We start from the raw sequence: 15,617 nt of genomic DNA, 5'->3' as shown, positions 1-15,617 counted from the left end.
TGTTAGTTCGAACATTCCCAGGAAAGCTGAGATGTGGATTGGTGTCTCCCAAAGTCCAGTGTCAGTTAAGTGTTTCCTGATGGTCAGTTTCTTGAGAACAGTCCTAAATGCTTCACTGAGGCTACTTAGGATGAAACACATTGAGATACAAGTGCATAGCCAATATTCATAACTTCAAATACAAAAATGATGCACACATACAGGCAGCATAATCATAACCAGCAAACTACAACCTTTCCATAGACACCCCAGTGGACCTCCCCTGTACAAGACCTGGTGCAGCTATAGGCCCCTGGTTGCAGCGGTGATCTATACGGTCACAGTTCATGTCAGTAACGTCACAGTGGGCACTTCCGAGGGGGCTAGTCTGGAAGTGGGAGGGGGCAGGAAAGCCACAAGGTGGAGGAAGGGAGGGGGACAGGGTGTGATAAATCTGCCGAGATTTGTTTACTGTGGTGCCTTGATCCCAGCACCAGCCCCCTATGGTTTGTGGGTGGTAATTCCCTAATTAGTCAAGCAGGACCCCCCCCCCCCCGTATGGGGCTAGGGAAACTCACCAGACTTCAGTACTGGAGCCTGAACCTACTAGCCAGAGGCAGCGGTGAGATCTAAAGGGGCACCCACCAGTGAGGCCCAGGGGAGACACCCCATCCCCTCCCATCCGGCTGCTGGCAGTGAGGAGGGTGTTGTGATTCACACCAGGGAGCTGTCCCTGGGCCCTGCTGGGGGCTCCATCTCCCATCCCAGCCTCTGGCTAGTAGGTGAGTGAGGAATGGGAAGATTCCTGCCCCCTCTCTCTGCTGGGAGGAGTGGGGGTGCTCTTTGTCTTCCCTCCCCTTGATGCTTCCTGACTGCTGTCCTGTGATGGGGTGTGGGTGGAACTATGCTGCCTGCCTGCCTCCCACAGCTTCCAAGTGATTGGCCCCTCCCCTGTGAGCAGTGGGGTTGTCAGTAGGCAGCAGGTACTGAGTGAGGGGCTCTTGCTCTTTCAGGGGCCAATGGCCTTCGAGGAGGTAGCTGTGTATTTCACCGAAGAAGAGTTGGCTCTGCTGGACCCTGCTCAGAGAGCCGTCCACAGAGATGTCATGAAGGAGAACTATGAGAACGTGACCTCGCTGGGTAAGGATTCCTGTCCCCTCGGTTATTAGAAGGGGAAGGAAGAGTTGAGGTTCACAAGACCCCACAATGCGACCTCTACTCTGCCCTGTTTCAGTAACACTCCAACAGGCCAATGAGACATACTAGCACTTTGACCCCCCCCCCCCCCCGCCACACAACACTCAGGAACAGGATAACACAAAGCCCAACACCTTCTCTTTGCTAAGGCAAAACTTGGTTAGGTCTAGTGCAGGGAACAGAAGCTACCTGCGCTTGGCCTGCACTCAAACACTGAGTCTGCTGCTCACTATCCATCTCAGACTTTCCTAATGTCACCATCCCTTTACCCTTGCACTCAGGATTCCTTCACTTACCTCATTGAGTATTGGAGGCCATTAGCACATATGCCACCAGAATGCTGACAACCCTCGTGACAAGAACACACCCTTGTGCACCTTCATTGACACAACCTACAACACTAAGCACTGACATGAGGAATACCTGTTCCTTCGAGATTCACACGCACCTCTCTTCTTATCACAGTCCCAGCTCTGCCAAGTTGCTCCAACTGTTCCCTCCACTGTTCATGTAAAACTACAGCTGACGCAACACAAATAATGGCATGTTCTTAGTCTTCCTTCTATTGATCATTGATCAGTACATTTTAAGGCCAGGAGATACTATTAGGTCATCTAGTCTGACCTTCCATATAATACAAGCCATACACTTTCATCCAGTTACCATTGTAGTGAGCTGAATAGCTTGTGTTTTGATGAAAATATCTTCCAGAAAGGCATCCAGTGTTGAGTTGCAGACTTCAAGAGATGGAAGTGCCAAATTTTCCCCAGTTAGTTGGTAAACCGTTGCTCCACCCTTACTGACCTATTCCCAGTGACATTTGCTAGCCCCAAGGTTAGGGAGTAGGGGCAGAGCTAAGCTTCCTTTTGCAGGTGTGGTGGGTAGTTCTTCACTTCCTGGTTCTCAGATGTTTAACTTTCACCACTCTACACATACTGGAAGGGCATGAGGCAGCACTAGGCAACCTTAACTGTGCTTTAATGTAGTTTATAAAATCATAGGACTGGAAGGGACCTAGAGAGGTCACCTAGTCCAGTCCCCTACACTCATAGCAGGACTAAGTATTATCTAGACCAGGGATGGCCAACCTCTGGCTCCAGAGCCACATGCGAATCTTCAGAAGTTAATATGCGGCTCCTTGTATTGGCACCAACTCCGGGGCTGGAGCTACAGGCGCCAACTTTCCAATGTGCCAGGGGGTGCTCACTGTTCAACCCCTGGCTCTGCTACAGGCCCTGCACCCACTCCACTCTTTCCTGCCCCCTCCCCTGAGCCTGCCATGCCCTTTCTCCTCCCCCTCCCCCACAGAGCCTCCTGCATGCCACAAAACAGCTGATTGGGAGGTGTGGGGAGGGAGGGGGAGGCGCTGATCCATTGGTGGGAGGTGCTGGGAGCTTGGGGGAGGAAGCTTATGGGGGTGCTGCTGATGTATTGCTGTGGCTCTTTGGCAATGTACATTGGTAAATTCTGGCTCCTTCTCAGGCTGGTTTAACTGCAATGAATTGACAGCCCTACTTTCTATCCATTTTGACTAACTCCTGGCAGCAGCTCCCTCCCTGCACTTCCTTCTGCCTGATTATTTGGGTGGCAACTGGCTGAAGAATTCATCTCTTCCTCTCTCTCCTTTGGGGAAGAGTTTGGGGAACTTCAGTCCCTGATTTTTTTTTCATCTCCAGCTGTTCTTCCAGTTTGTTCTCCCCTTTTCCATTCCTGTTTGTGATGGTTTTTCTTTCTGTGTCCCAGCAGGTGCTGGACTGGTGAGTGAGACCATGGAGCAGAATTCTCAACAGGAAGATGATGAGGAAGTGGAACCACATGGCACATTATTGCAAAGATGCAAAGGGAGTGTGTCTAGGAGTTGCGATCAGGGAAAAGCCTGTGAGAGTCAGCACATTCCAGAGAGGTGACAGGGAAACCAGGCAATGCAGAAGGTTGGTCATTCTGTTTATTATCGGAGAACTCACAGACTTCTCAAGGAAACCACGGCCTAGCAGAGAATCCCCGGGGGGGGGGAGAAATAACACATGTGTTGAGTGTTGGGCTTGGTCTACCCTACGAGTTTATATCGAATTTAGCAGCATTAAATCACATTAACCCTGCACCCGTCCACACAACAAAGCCCTTTATATCAATATAAAGGGCTCTTAATTTCGATATCTGTACTCCTCCCCGACGAGGGGAGTAGCACTGAAATTGGTATTGCCATTTCAGATTAGGGTTAGTGTGGCTGCAATTCGACACTATTGGCCTCCGGGTGCTATCCTACAGTGCACTATTGTGACCGCTCTGGACAGCAATCTGAACTCGGATGCACTGGCCAGGTAGACAGGAAAGGCCCCATGAACTTTTGAATTTCATTTCCTGTTTGCCCAGCGTGGAGCTCTGGTCAGCACAGGTGACCATGCAGTCCCAGAATCAAAAAAGAGCTCCAGCGTGGACCGTACAGGAGATACTGAAGCTGATCTCTGTATGGGGAGATGAATCTGTTCTATCAGAACTCCGTTCCAAAAGATGAAATGCCAAAGCATTTGAAAAAATCTCCAAGGCTATGGTAGACAGAGGTCACAATAGGGACTCAACACAGTGCTGTGTGAAACTTAAGGAGCTGAGACAAGCGTAACGGAAAGCCAAAGAATCAAATGGACGCTCACGGAAGGAGGGACTGAGGACTCCAGCTATCCCACAGTTCCTGCACTCTCCGAAAAACATTTGCATTCTTGGCTGAGCTCCCAAAGCCTGAAATGTCAAAAACATTGTCATGGGTGGTTCAGGGTATATGTCGTCAGCCACCCCACCCCCTGGTGAAAGCAAAGAGGAAAAAAAATAGTTTCTCACCTTTTTTCAATGTCACCTTTATGTCTACTGGATGCTGCTGGCACACGTGGTGCTGCAGCACTACACAGCAGCATCCCCTTCCCTTCCCAATGGCAGACGGTGCAATACGACTGGTATCCGTCATCATCCCATGAGTGCTGCTGGCTGGCCTCGCTGAGGTCAGCCGGGGGCGCCTGGGCAAAAATGGGAATGACTCCCGGTCATTCCGTTCTTTAAGCTTTTGTCTAATGGAGATTCAGTCCTGCCTACCTTCATGCCTTCCAGCTTCCATCCCGGATACACCACACAATCCATTGTCTACAGCCAAGCACTGAGGTACAACCACATCTGCTCCAACCCCTCAGACAGAGACCAACACCTACAAGATCTCCACCAAGCATTATCAAAACTACAATACCCACATGAGGAAATAAGGAAACAGATCAACAGAGCCAGACATTTACCCAGAAGCCTCCTACTGCAAGACAAACTTAAAAAAGAAACCAACAGAACGCCACTGGCCATCACATACAGTCCCCAGCTAAAACCCCTCCAATGCATCATCAGGGATCTACAACCCATCCCTGGACAATGATCCCTCACTTTCACAGGCCTTGGGTGGCAGGCCAGTCCTTGCCCACAGACAACCTGCCAACCTGAAGCATATTCTCACCAGTAACTGCACACTGCACCATAGTAACTCTAACTCAGGAACCAATCCATGCAACAAACCTCGATGCCAACTCTGCCCACCTATCTACACCAGCGACACCATCTCAGGACCTAACCAGATCAGCCACACCATCACAGGTTCATTCACCTGCACGTCCACCAATGTAATATACGCCATCATATGCCAGCAATGCCCCTCTGCTATGTACATCGGCCAAACTGGACCGTCTCTATGGAAATGGAGAAATGGACACATCGGATATTAGGAATAGCAATATACAAAAACCTGTAGGAGAACACTTCACTTCAATCTCCCTGGACACACAATAGCAGATTTAAAGGTAGCCATCCTGCAGCAAAAAAACTTCAGGACCAGACTTCAAAGAGAAACTGCTGAGCTTCAGTTCATCTGCAAATTTGACACCATCAGCTCAGGATTAAACAAAGACTGTGATTGGCTAGCCAACTACAAAAGCAGTTTCTCCTCCCTTGGTTTTCACACCTCAACTGTTAGAAGAGGGCCTCATCCTCCCTGATTGAACTAACCTCGTTATCTCTAGCTTCTTCCTTGCAAATATATACCTGCCACTGGAAACTTCCACTACATGCATCCGACAAAGTGGGTATTCACCCACGAAAGCTCATGCTCCAAAACGTCTGTTAGTCTATAAGGTGCCACAGGGCTCTTTGCTGCTTTTACAGATCCAGACTAACACAGCTACCCCCCCCCCCCCTTGTCTCTGCTTTTATATCAGGATACTGAACTCAAGCTAGCTAACTCCATGGCAAATCCTAGTGCAGTCAAGGTCCAGGTAAATTTAACCTCCATGTACCTAGTTGAAGTTAATTCCTCTCCCTAGAACTGATGGACATTCCTATTGGAGGGGCACACACCTCCATGACATGGCACAAAGGAGTGGATGAAAAAGAGTGTGGGACTCATCCTAAGGAAAGGTGAGCTGTAAAATTGAAAAGCAAACAACTCAGGTGAGGGAGTTGAGAGACCACAGTGACAAATGGTGCCTCAAAGTTCGGTTTGTGGGAATTAGCAAAAGGAAAACAAAATCTAGACAAGGCTTTTATGGTCTTTAACTCCCTTGCTGCTTCTCTGAAAGATAAGGGCTGAGCTCTGACAGAACTGTGTCCCACACCCAGAACATCCATAGGGTTTCTCCCTTGTGTGGATCCTCAGATGTTGAATAAGGTTTGGGCGCTCAGTGAAGGTTTTTCCGCATTCACAGCATTCCTAGGGTCGCTGCCCCATGTTGATTCTCTGATGTCTAATAAGGTTTGAGCGCCTACTGAACTACAGCTAGGGGTGACCATGGGGTCTGAGCCGGGAAGCAGGAGCAAGGGGGCAATGTGGGGGACTTGTCACTTGGGAAAAATGAAACTGCAAAATCTCTTTGTGCTGCAGCAAAAGCCTCTCGTTCAGGGGCGGCTCTAGGCACCAGCAAAACAAGCTGGTGCCTAGGGCGGCAACATCTAGGGGGCGTCCCCTGCTGCCGGGGGGGGGCGGCAGGCTGGGCCGGCGGACCTCCCGCAGTCATGCCTGCGGGAGGTCCACCGGAGCCCCGGGACGACTGGACCTGCCGCAGGCATGACTGCGGAGGGGGCGCTCGTCCCGCGGCTCGGCTGGACCTCCCGCAGGCATGACTGCGGCAGCTCAAGCGGAGCCGCCGGACCCGCGAGCCGCCCGCAGCTGCAGGAGGTCCAGCCGAGCCACGCGGGACCAGTGGTCCCTCTGCAGTCATGCCCGCGGGAGGTCCGCTGCTCCCGCGGCGCTGGGGCGCCTCCCGCGCATGACTGCTTGGGGCGGCCAAAAAGCTAGAGCTGCCCTTGCTCTCGTTTATCCCCTAAACCCCCTGCATGTAACTCTCCACCCCTACCCTGGCGCTCAGAAACCCGCTCACTCCTGTGCACATTTTTAATTTTTCTTGGCTTTGTACAAACGTTTTCCCCATCAAAATGATCAAGGACATTTAAAATGTGAAAAACAAAACCAAAGAAACCCCCACCAGTCTCCCCACCGCACATGGCTTGGGTCTGATTTTTTTTTTTCTGAAATTTTAAGGCAGTAAAATTCCAACGTCTATTGGCCAGATAACAAATGTCATTCTCCCATGCTGCACCTAAGGCCTTGTCTACAGAGGTGCGAAGCCACTTTCGGCGATGGAATTCCTCAGTTTCAGCGACATGATAAAACCACTTTGATGGGAGTCGTAAGGGTTTTTATGCAAAAGTTTTGTCACCAAAGTGCTAGTGTAGACACTGTGCTTTATTTTAGTGCTGTGGTTGGCCTCTGGAAGGCGTCTCTCAATGCCTATCCTGACCCCTCTAGTCAGCAGTTTACCCGGCTGCAGGGCAGCAAAGTTGAAACACCTTCCGCCCCTCCCCCTTTAAAGGCCCAGGAATTTTTGAAATTCCCCTTCCTGTTTGCTCAGTATGAAGTATTCACATCCCATCTTCCCCGCTGACCATTGGGGCTCCATGCAGCAAACACTATCCTGCTTGGAGCACTGCAGAACTGCTTGATCTGATCAGTATCAGTTGCTCTGACTCCCCCGTGCACCCAGCTACTGGCTCGCAGAACCACCCCAAATCCTCCAGCGGCCACCCTGGCAAGGCCTGGCCTAGCAGGCTGGGCAGTGGGTGTCCAGCTCCCCCCAGCTTTCTCCACCAGGGACCCACAGCCCTGAAGGTTGCAGGAGGCAACCCTGGCCCTGGGGCGGACATGCCCGGAATTGCTATGACCCTCTATGCCCAGCTGCTGGACCATAGAGCCACCCCAAATCCTCTAGCTGCCCCCCAGGCTGAATAGCAAGTGTGTAGCCTCCTCCACAGGGGACCCACAGCCCCCAAAACTGCAGGACTGGGGTTGACCTGGTGGCTGAATGGGGACTTAGAAAAATTTCTAGCGCAACCATCAGGGACCAGCCACTCATGCCTAACCGAGCCTGACAGGTGCCGTGTCCAGTGTGAGTGGTCATGAATTATTATAATCCTTACAAGATTCCCATGGAAGGTGGGCGGGGTATATAGTTTGAATAACAAGTCAAGAGAAAGGAAAGTCTGCACATGAGGGACAGAACTTCATGGAACAGTGGTTTTATTTATTCTCTCCCATGCTAACAAAGGTATTAATAATATCTAGGGAATGCAATAGAGCCCTTTGACTAAAAAGCCTGGCCGGTCTTCCTTGTTGGTATTCTGGCATGCCCAGGCTGAAAGGACTTTCACATTGATCTTCAGCCATTTCCCTCTTGCTCCTAGAGAAACCATAGTATTTGACTTCATTGGCCCCAGTCAGTTCTTTAATCTGATTTGTCAACATTTTAAAATGCCTCGCTGTCTCTGCTGCAGCATCGTCGAAGACTTTTTCCTTATAGTCAAAGCAAACTGTGACATCTACCACCAAGACTGTTCCATCTTTAACAAAGATGAGGTCTGGTTTCCTTAGCTCATTCTCAGCAGTGTGTAAGTGAGGTTCTTCATAAATCACCCATTTCAATTCATGGGCTTCCCGCTTCAATGTATCACAGTTTGTCTTCATATGCGGGCACCCAGGACTGCAGGACATTGCCCTAAAATGTGAGCTAATGATTCGTAAGAGGCAGAGCACTGCCTGCAATTCACAGTTTGATTATTCTTGCCACGTCCTAGGTATTCTTTGGTGGGATGCATCTTTGATCTGAGGTTGAGGGCTGTCAGAAACTGATGTTCTGAGAACCCACAATGAAATTTCAACCAATCATTGCTGATTGAATTATTATAAAAGTGTTCAACGCCACTGCCTTGGCATGGTAGATTTTTGTGAGTGTGTGTGTGTGTATGTGTGTATATATATATATATATATATATATATATATATATATATATATATATATATATATATATATATATATAATATAAAAATAGAATAACTATGACTCTCTTAGGCTGTGTCAAGAGTCTAGTTACAGGGCTGCAGCTTCGAGACCTCAACCTCCACGTGGTCCCACTGGACGGCTCTGGGTGATGAGTTTGTCTAACTGAGGCTCAGCTGCTTTGTTATCCTGACCCTACTGTTCTGGTTCACCGGCCAGGCAGTAGTATTTAATGGTGGAAGAATCATAAAGTGATGGCGGCACTCAACAATGCCCAAATAAGCCCAGGTCAAAGGGCTAATTCGACAGATTGGCATATGAAGATTGTACATTGGGGCAGGTGCATCTTTCGACCAAATGAGCCCCTGGCCTGGTATCGTGCCAAAGTCTCTACTGTGGCAACACAAACCGAAAGTGAGGCATCAGAGGTCCAGCATGCCTCACAGACAGATATAACCATAAATGAAGTACATTTTTCATCTTGTACCATACATCAAACCAAGAATGATGTTTTTAATGGGCAGAAAACTATACAAGAAAACCAAATAGGCTGTTTAATCCCTACATTGGAATTTGTGAACACCGCATTTGTTGATTCTGGTGGGGTTGTTCGTCCGGCAGGCCTTGAGTTGGTTGATGTGTTGGACTCAGAGGGCTTGAAGGTAGGGGTAAATGAAGTTAATCTGACTCCTATCATGGAAGAGCCAATAGCTGAAGAAGAAGCTATTAAAACAACTATAAATGGATCTCAAGAAAATACTATTATACAGCTACCTAATGATAACCCTGCCTGTCCTTTTTGTGGTGACCATGTCGGTAGACCAAGTGCCTTGAGTGTACATCTTAAACGTAATCATGGTGGAAGAGCTGTTGAATTTTGAAGTGTATAAGAATAAATGGGAAGTTCAAACCCCTTTTGAAGGATTGGGCCAATTTAAATCCTTTGCGCCTGCTGATAATTCAGCATTTGAAGTCCTAATTTCAGCTAAAGAAATAATGAAAAACATAAGGGATATGAATAAGTACTCGGCACCAGGACCTGATGGGATCAATCTGAGGGATTTACTCTTGTCACGGAGTCCCTGGGTGATGCTCTGGAACTGCTCCCCACAAAGCCAGTCAGGACTTTGGGGAGCCTCCTCTCCCTTGGAGCAGACTTGTTCAGGGCAAGAAGCTCACACGTCTTCACCTCCTGGGTCTCTCCTTGGAGCATTCAGCATCCTCTGCCCCTCCGTGCGCTTCCCACAGTGAGCCCGCCCCAGCGGGGTCCTGGGGAAGCCACAGGGTCCTGCACCCCCACTTTGCAGTTAGATGTGACTCAGCCAGCCAGTAAAACAGAGGTTTATTCAATGACAGGAACACGGTCTAAAATAGAGATTGTAGATACTGTGAACCGGACCCCTCGGCCGGGTCCATTCTGGGGCCCAGTGAGCCAGACCCCCACGTCTGCCCTCACTCCTCGTCCCCAGCCAACTCCAGACTCCCAGCCCCTCCTCCTCTGCTCAGTTCCTTTCCCGGGCCAGGAGGTCACCTGACCTCTGTCTCCAACACCTTCAGTTGGCACCTTTGCAGAGAAGGGGCCCAGGCCATCAGTTGCTAGGAGACAGAGTGCCAGGCATTTTGCTGCAGAGCAAGGGACCACTGCACCTATCACACAATCTTAGTCCACCATATAGATATTAAGAACTGCCTAGGGGACACTGAGGCACTGTAGCGAGGACGGGACAGGAAGTATAAAAGCCTGGCCTCAGCGTTCAGTTGGGAGCAGGCTGCCAGAGAGGGCAGAAGCTGGTGCCCGAGCTGATGCCGGGCCCAGCCTGCCCCGTGCTCGGTACCCAGAGGAGCACTGGCCCGACATGCCCCGTGCTCGTCACCCAGAGGAGCCGCCTGAACTTCCCCACATCTGACCTCACTAGGAGTGGCCTGAACTTCCCCACGCCCGGTATCCTGAGGAACCCATGGCCTGGGACCCACTGGACGACGCCAGCGGAAGACAGGTACCCAATGAGGGGGAGTTTGGAAGTGACCCGGGGGTAGCCGACCCCGGTCAGTCTGCAGATATACCTGAGCCTATGTCAGTGTGTTGCGGCCAGGATCCCCACTGACTGCAGCGGATCCACGCCGCTGCTAGGGCCCCGGGCTGGGACGCAGAGGAGTGGGTGGGCCTGCGTCCCCCCTGCCACCCCTCTCACAGGTGGCAGTCTCCCCCTCACCTCAACACTCAGGCATAAGGGCCTGGGCCTATACACTAAACTGTTTGTCTGCTCAGCCCCTGCACCAGAGGGCCTGAGCTCCCTGAACTTTGTGGTGTTGCTCAGCCCCTGCACCAGAGGGCCTGAGCTCCCTGAACTTTGTGTTGTTGCTCAGCCCCTGCACCAGAGGGCCTGAGCTCCACTGACTTTTTGTTGCTCAGCCTTGCAGCTGGAGGCCTGAGCCCGAACTGACTCGGTATTATCGTCGCTGCCCCGAAGTAAGGGGCCTGACCTGAGTACGTGTGGTGGGCTGGTGTGGCTCCCCTCAGCCCCAGGGAGGGTCGAGCCCCGGCCCCACATTCACCCCCCTCCTACAGGCACCAACACAGTATTCAGAGAAAACATTAAGAACATTCCCAGTTTGCCACAACTCTTAATAGATCTGGATGGGAGTGCACTGGAGAAACTATTTAATACTTGATCACAGGAATAATTCCCGATGGCATAAAAAACTGCCATTAGCTGTTGATCCCTGAAACAACAGATTCTGAAGCCTTAAAAGACTTGGGGAATTGGAGACCATTGACTATTGGATCCATTGTGCTTTGGCTTATTTCGTGAATAATATCAAATCAACTTATGAAGGCATGCCCATTGAACGCACGACAAAGGGGATTTATTGCCACGTTCGGCTGTTTGGAGAATCTTAAAATTCTCCATATAATACTAAACCAAGCTAAGAAATGCAAAAAATCATTAGGAGTGGTATTTGTCGATATTGCCAAGGCATTTGACACCGTATTGCATGATCATATCATGTGGGTACTGAGAGAAAGGGGCCTGGACCAGCATATGGTGGATATCATCAGTGACTCTTATAAGAATGTCCACACCTATATTGAAGTTGGAAAAGAATCTTTATCATCTATTGCAATAAAAGTTGGCGTTAAGCAAGGAGATCCTATGTCTCCATTATTGTTCAATCTTCTGCTTGACCCTCTAATTACAACGCTAGAGAAGACTCGTATGGGATTCTCCTTTTGGGATAAATAAGATAACATCTTTAGCCTTTGCAGATGATTTGGTCTTGCTTAGTGATACCTGGGAGGATATGAATATAAACATTGGGATTTTGGAAACCTTCTGTGGATTAACTGGCCTAAAAATACAAGCTAACAAGTGCTATGGGTTTTTTGTAAGCCCCACTCACGACTCACATACTATTAACAATTGTGACGCTTGGAAGATAAACAAAGATAATTTGAACGTGATTCTCCCTGGTGAGTCCGAAAAATATCTGGGACTCAAAGTTGACCCATGGACCGGGTTTTCTAATCCTCTACTTTCTGAAAAACTCAACATGTGGCTTGAAAGACTTAAAAAAGCTCCATTAAAGCCCTCTCAGAAGTTAACGATGTTAAATGTATACACGGTACCTAGAATCATCTATATGGCTGATCATACTTAGACTAAAAAGTCTTTATCTTCATTGGACAATAACATTAGAAACATGGTAAAACAATGGCTTCATCTTCCAGCGGATACATGTAATGGTTTTATATATGCCAGAACAAGAGATGTGACAATACTCGCTAGCCTTATTCCTTCAATCCAAGCACGGTGATTGCATAGGATTGCCAACTCAGATGATACAACAATCAAGAATATCACATTAATAAATAATATTTGAAGAAGAATACCAAAATCTGTGGAAGATTGCCGGAGGAAAGGAGGACAAAACCCCTAAAATAACAATTCAGTATTCATTGACTATAGATTGCCTCAGCATACATTGGAATGTCTCAATGAATGGGAAAAACCAGCCCCAAGGAAGATATATCCAACCCCATGTAATTGGAGGAAAATCAAATTCACTCATTGGAAAGACCTGCCTTGTCAAGGAAGTGGAATAGAATATTTTGATAATGATACAATAAGCAACGTCAGGATGAAATACCATTGCGGTTTCTCAGAACGTCAGTACCTTCTGGCTCTCAAACTTAAAGTTAATGTATATCCTATTAGAGAATATCTAGGACGTGGTAGGACAAATAAGGTTACGTCTACACTATGGGATTATTCCGATTTTACATAAACCGGTTTAGTAAAACAGATTATAAAAAATCGAGTGCACGCGGCCATACTAAGCACATTAATTCAGTGGTGTGCATCCACGGTCCGAGGCTAGCATCGATTTCTGGAGCGTTGCACTGTGGGTAGCGATGCAGACATTGTTCTGCGCTATATGAATCTCTATCACACATCTTAGGACAATGTCCGGCAGTACAAGAAGCCCTTATTAGAAGACATAATAAATTATGTAGTATGCTGAAACGGGAAGCTCGAAAATTAAAATGGGTCATCCATGTGGAACCACATCTCAATACCATGGGAAAGGAATTGAGAAAACCTGACCTTATTTTTGTTAAAGGAGAAAAAAGCCCTAGTCGTGGATGTCACCGTCCGATTCGAATATAAAGAGAAGGTATTTGAAGACGCTGCTATGGAGAAGGTGAAATATTATGAAGATCTTACAAGTCAGATAAGAGAACTAACTGGAGCTATGGAAATAGAATATTGTGGGTTCTCTCTAGGTATTAGGGGGAAATGGCCAAAGATCAGTGAGAAAGTTTTAGTAGCTCTAGGTATGTCAGATTGGCCGGTCTCTTTAGATGACAAACTTTTTAGTAAAAGGACTATATTGTACTCTCTAGATATCCTTAGAATTTTTGAGAGCTTAGGGAGAAACAATAGAACTACTGTTCCATGAGGTTCTGTCCCTTGTGTTTTATACTTTTTCTCTAATCTATATCTTAGCCCAGCTATATACGCCCCTAATTTTCCTGGGAATCTTGTGATGATTATAACACCTCATGATCGTTCACTGGACTTGGTAAAACTGAGTGGACGGGCTACCTGATGTGTTTTTACACTCTGAATAACTCGAAAAAGAAACCCGTGAGAAATAGCCAAATCCCTTGCTCTCAGAGAGCAGGTCAACCCCATGGGCTAGAATGGGATTGACCTGGTGGGCGGTCGTCCTGTGGATGTCCAAAAGGGGTCGCTCGAAACCGCCTCGGATGACCAAGAGAACCAAGAGGTCGGCGCGGATTTCAGGTTCGTCCCGCTGAAGCGGGGTTGGCTTTTTTGAGGTGTCCTTTAAGAAAGGTGTGCGGAGATTTTTGAGGACAGGGTTTTCAGAACCTGTGAGAACCAGAGCTCAGCCTAGGGGATCAATCCGAGGATGGTACCTGAACTACCTGAACTACCCAGGGGAGGGGGAGCGGCCATGTGACGGCGGAGGGCACTAGGCCCTTTGAGATGGCCACCTTTCTCTGGCTCTCTGCCAAAGTGTCGTGGGGGGGCCCCCAAAACCTACCCAGCACACCCCCCGCACAGGCGAGGTGGCCGGGACCCTGAGCTACAAGTGTCGGCACCCCCCAGAGAGAGGGGGCCCACTGTCTTCATGCGACCGATGTGGCCCTGACGTTCGTGATGGGAAGGGCCCTTCATGGGCCAGCACCCCGACCATGTGGCCATCTGGTGTTCAGGTGGATTGGGACCCTTTTCCTTTTCACGCGCACCGATCCCAGGGGACCAACATCAATTTCTGTCCTCATAGTGGTGGTGGGGACCGGGTGCGGGCCTGGCCCACCCCAGCCCCCCCGGTCCGCGGGAAGTCCAGGACGGAGAGGGGCTACCCTGCCTCCCTCTCCGCGTTGGGGCCGAAAGGCCGGGGCCCATCAGCCTCTCTCCCCCCTCCACCCGATCCGAAAGGGCTGGGGCGGGGGGGTGGGCCGAGGGTTGGTCTGAACGCGGCCCCGGCCGCCTGGCCCCTGCGAGCCAAGCGCCTGGACGTTACCCGAGCCTCTGGGCTCGGGTCTTAAAACCCTTGACGGTCACGTACGAAGGGCGGACGGACACCGAGGAGGGGGATGCCCCAGCCGGGCAGGACGTCCCATGCGGGGGACGGACTGGCGGGCGGGCTCAGGCGGCGGCGAGAGAAAGAGGGACCTTCAGGCCCCCCCCTGCTACCGTCGCCCCGAAACCCGCCCGACCGCACTCCGCCCCCCCCCTTTCGGGACAGCAGGCCAGGGACCCGACCGACCGGTGTGTTGCGGACAAGGAACCCCCCCCTGCGCCGGTGTGGCTTTGGCCGCATGGGGGGAAGAAAAACGGAAGGGCCTACCGAAACCCAAAAGCCAACGTGACAACTCTTAGCGGTGGATCACTCGGCTCGTGCGTCGATGAAGAACGCAGCTAGCTGCGAGAATTAATGTGAATTGCAAGACACCTTGATCATCGACACTTCGAACGCACTTGCGGCCCCGGGTTCCTCCCGGGGCTACGCCTGTCTGAGCGTCGCTTGAAGGTCAATTGTCCCCGCGGATGCGGTGGGCGGCGGGACACGCGCGGCCCTCTTCCCCTGGCGGTGGCGGGCCGTGAGCAGCCCCGCTGCCGCGCCCTCCGCGGGAGGCGCGGCTGGGGAGTCGCAGGCACCGGGGCGGGTTTGGTCCCGCGTGGCCCCCCCCTTCCCGTCCTCGGGAAGGGGAGCCCGCGGCGGCTCTCCCCCGCCCCAACGTCTTCGTCCCCCTAAGTTCAGACCCGATGCCCCGGAGCGCCCGCTTCGGGGAGCTCGTCCCGTTCGCGGAGGAGCGCAGCGTCACGGCGGTCGGTCCCGTGCGCCCCGTCGCCCCATCCACTCTTCCCCCCCCCACCCCCGGTTTCTTACCGCAGTCGGTGGCAGGGGGCGCGGGGGGGAAGTTGCGTTGGCGGTCGTCGGGGAGCCGGGGTCCGGCCGTGGGTGCCGGCTCCCGGGTGGATCCCGAGGGGGAGACGGGCCTGCCCCATGCGGCTGTCTGTGGTGACACGGCTGCCCGCTGGGGTTCCTGGTCCC

General features: G+C 50.7%; 1 non-coding gene across 1 annotated transcript; it reads left to right on the top strand.

The window, feature by feature from the left end:
* The first annotated feature begins 14,932 nt into the window (after positions 1-14,932).
* LOC120376556 lies at positions 14,933-15,085 on the top strand. Its single transcript, XR_005587414.1, has one exon. It is a non-coding gene; the product is annotated as a 5.8S ribosomal RNA (ribosomal RNA).
* The last annotated feature ends 532 nt before the right edge of the window (positions 15,086-15,617 follow it).

This window comes from Mauremys reevesii, linkage group 12, assembly GCF_016161935.1.
Source record: "Mauremys reevesii isolate NIE-2019 linkage group 12, ASM1616193v1, whole genome shotgun sequence".
In the NCBI taxonomy this organism is placed as follows: Eukaryota; Metazoa; Chordata; order Testudines; family Geoemydidae; genus Mauremys; species Mauremys reevesii.
Note: the sequence above shows the minus strand (reverse complement) of the source record. Positions and strands in the feature narration are given on the sequence as shown.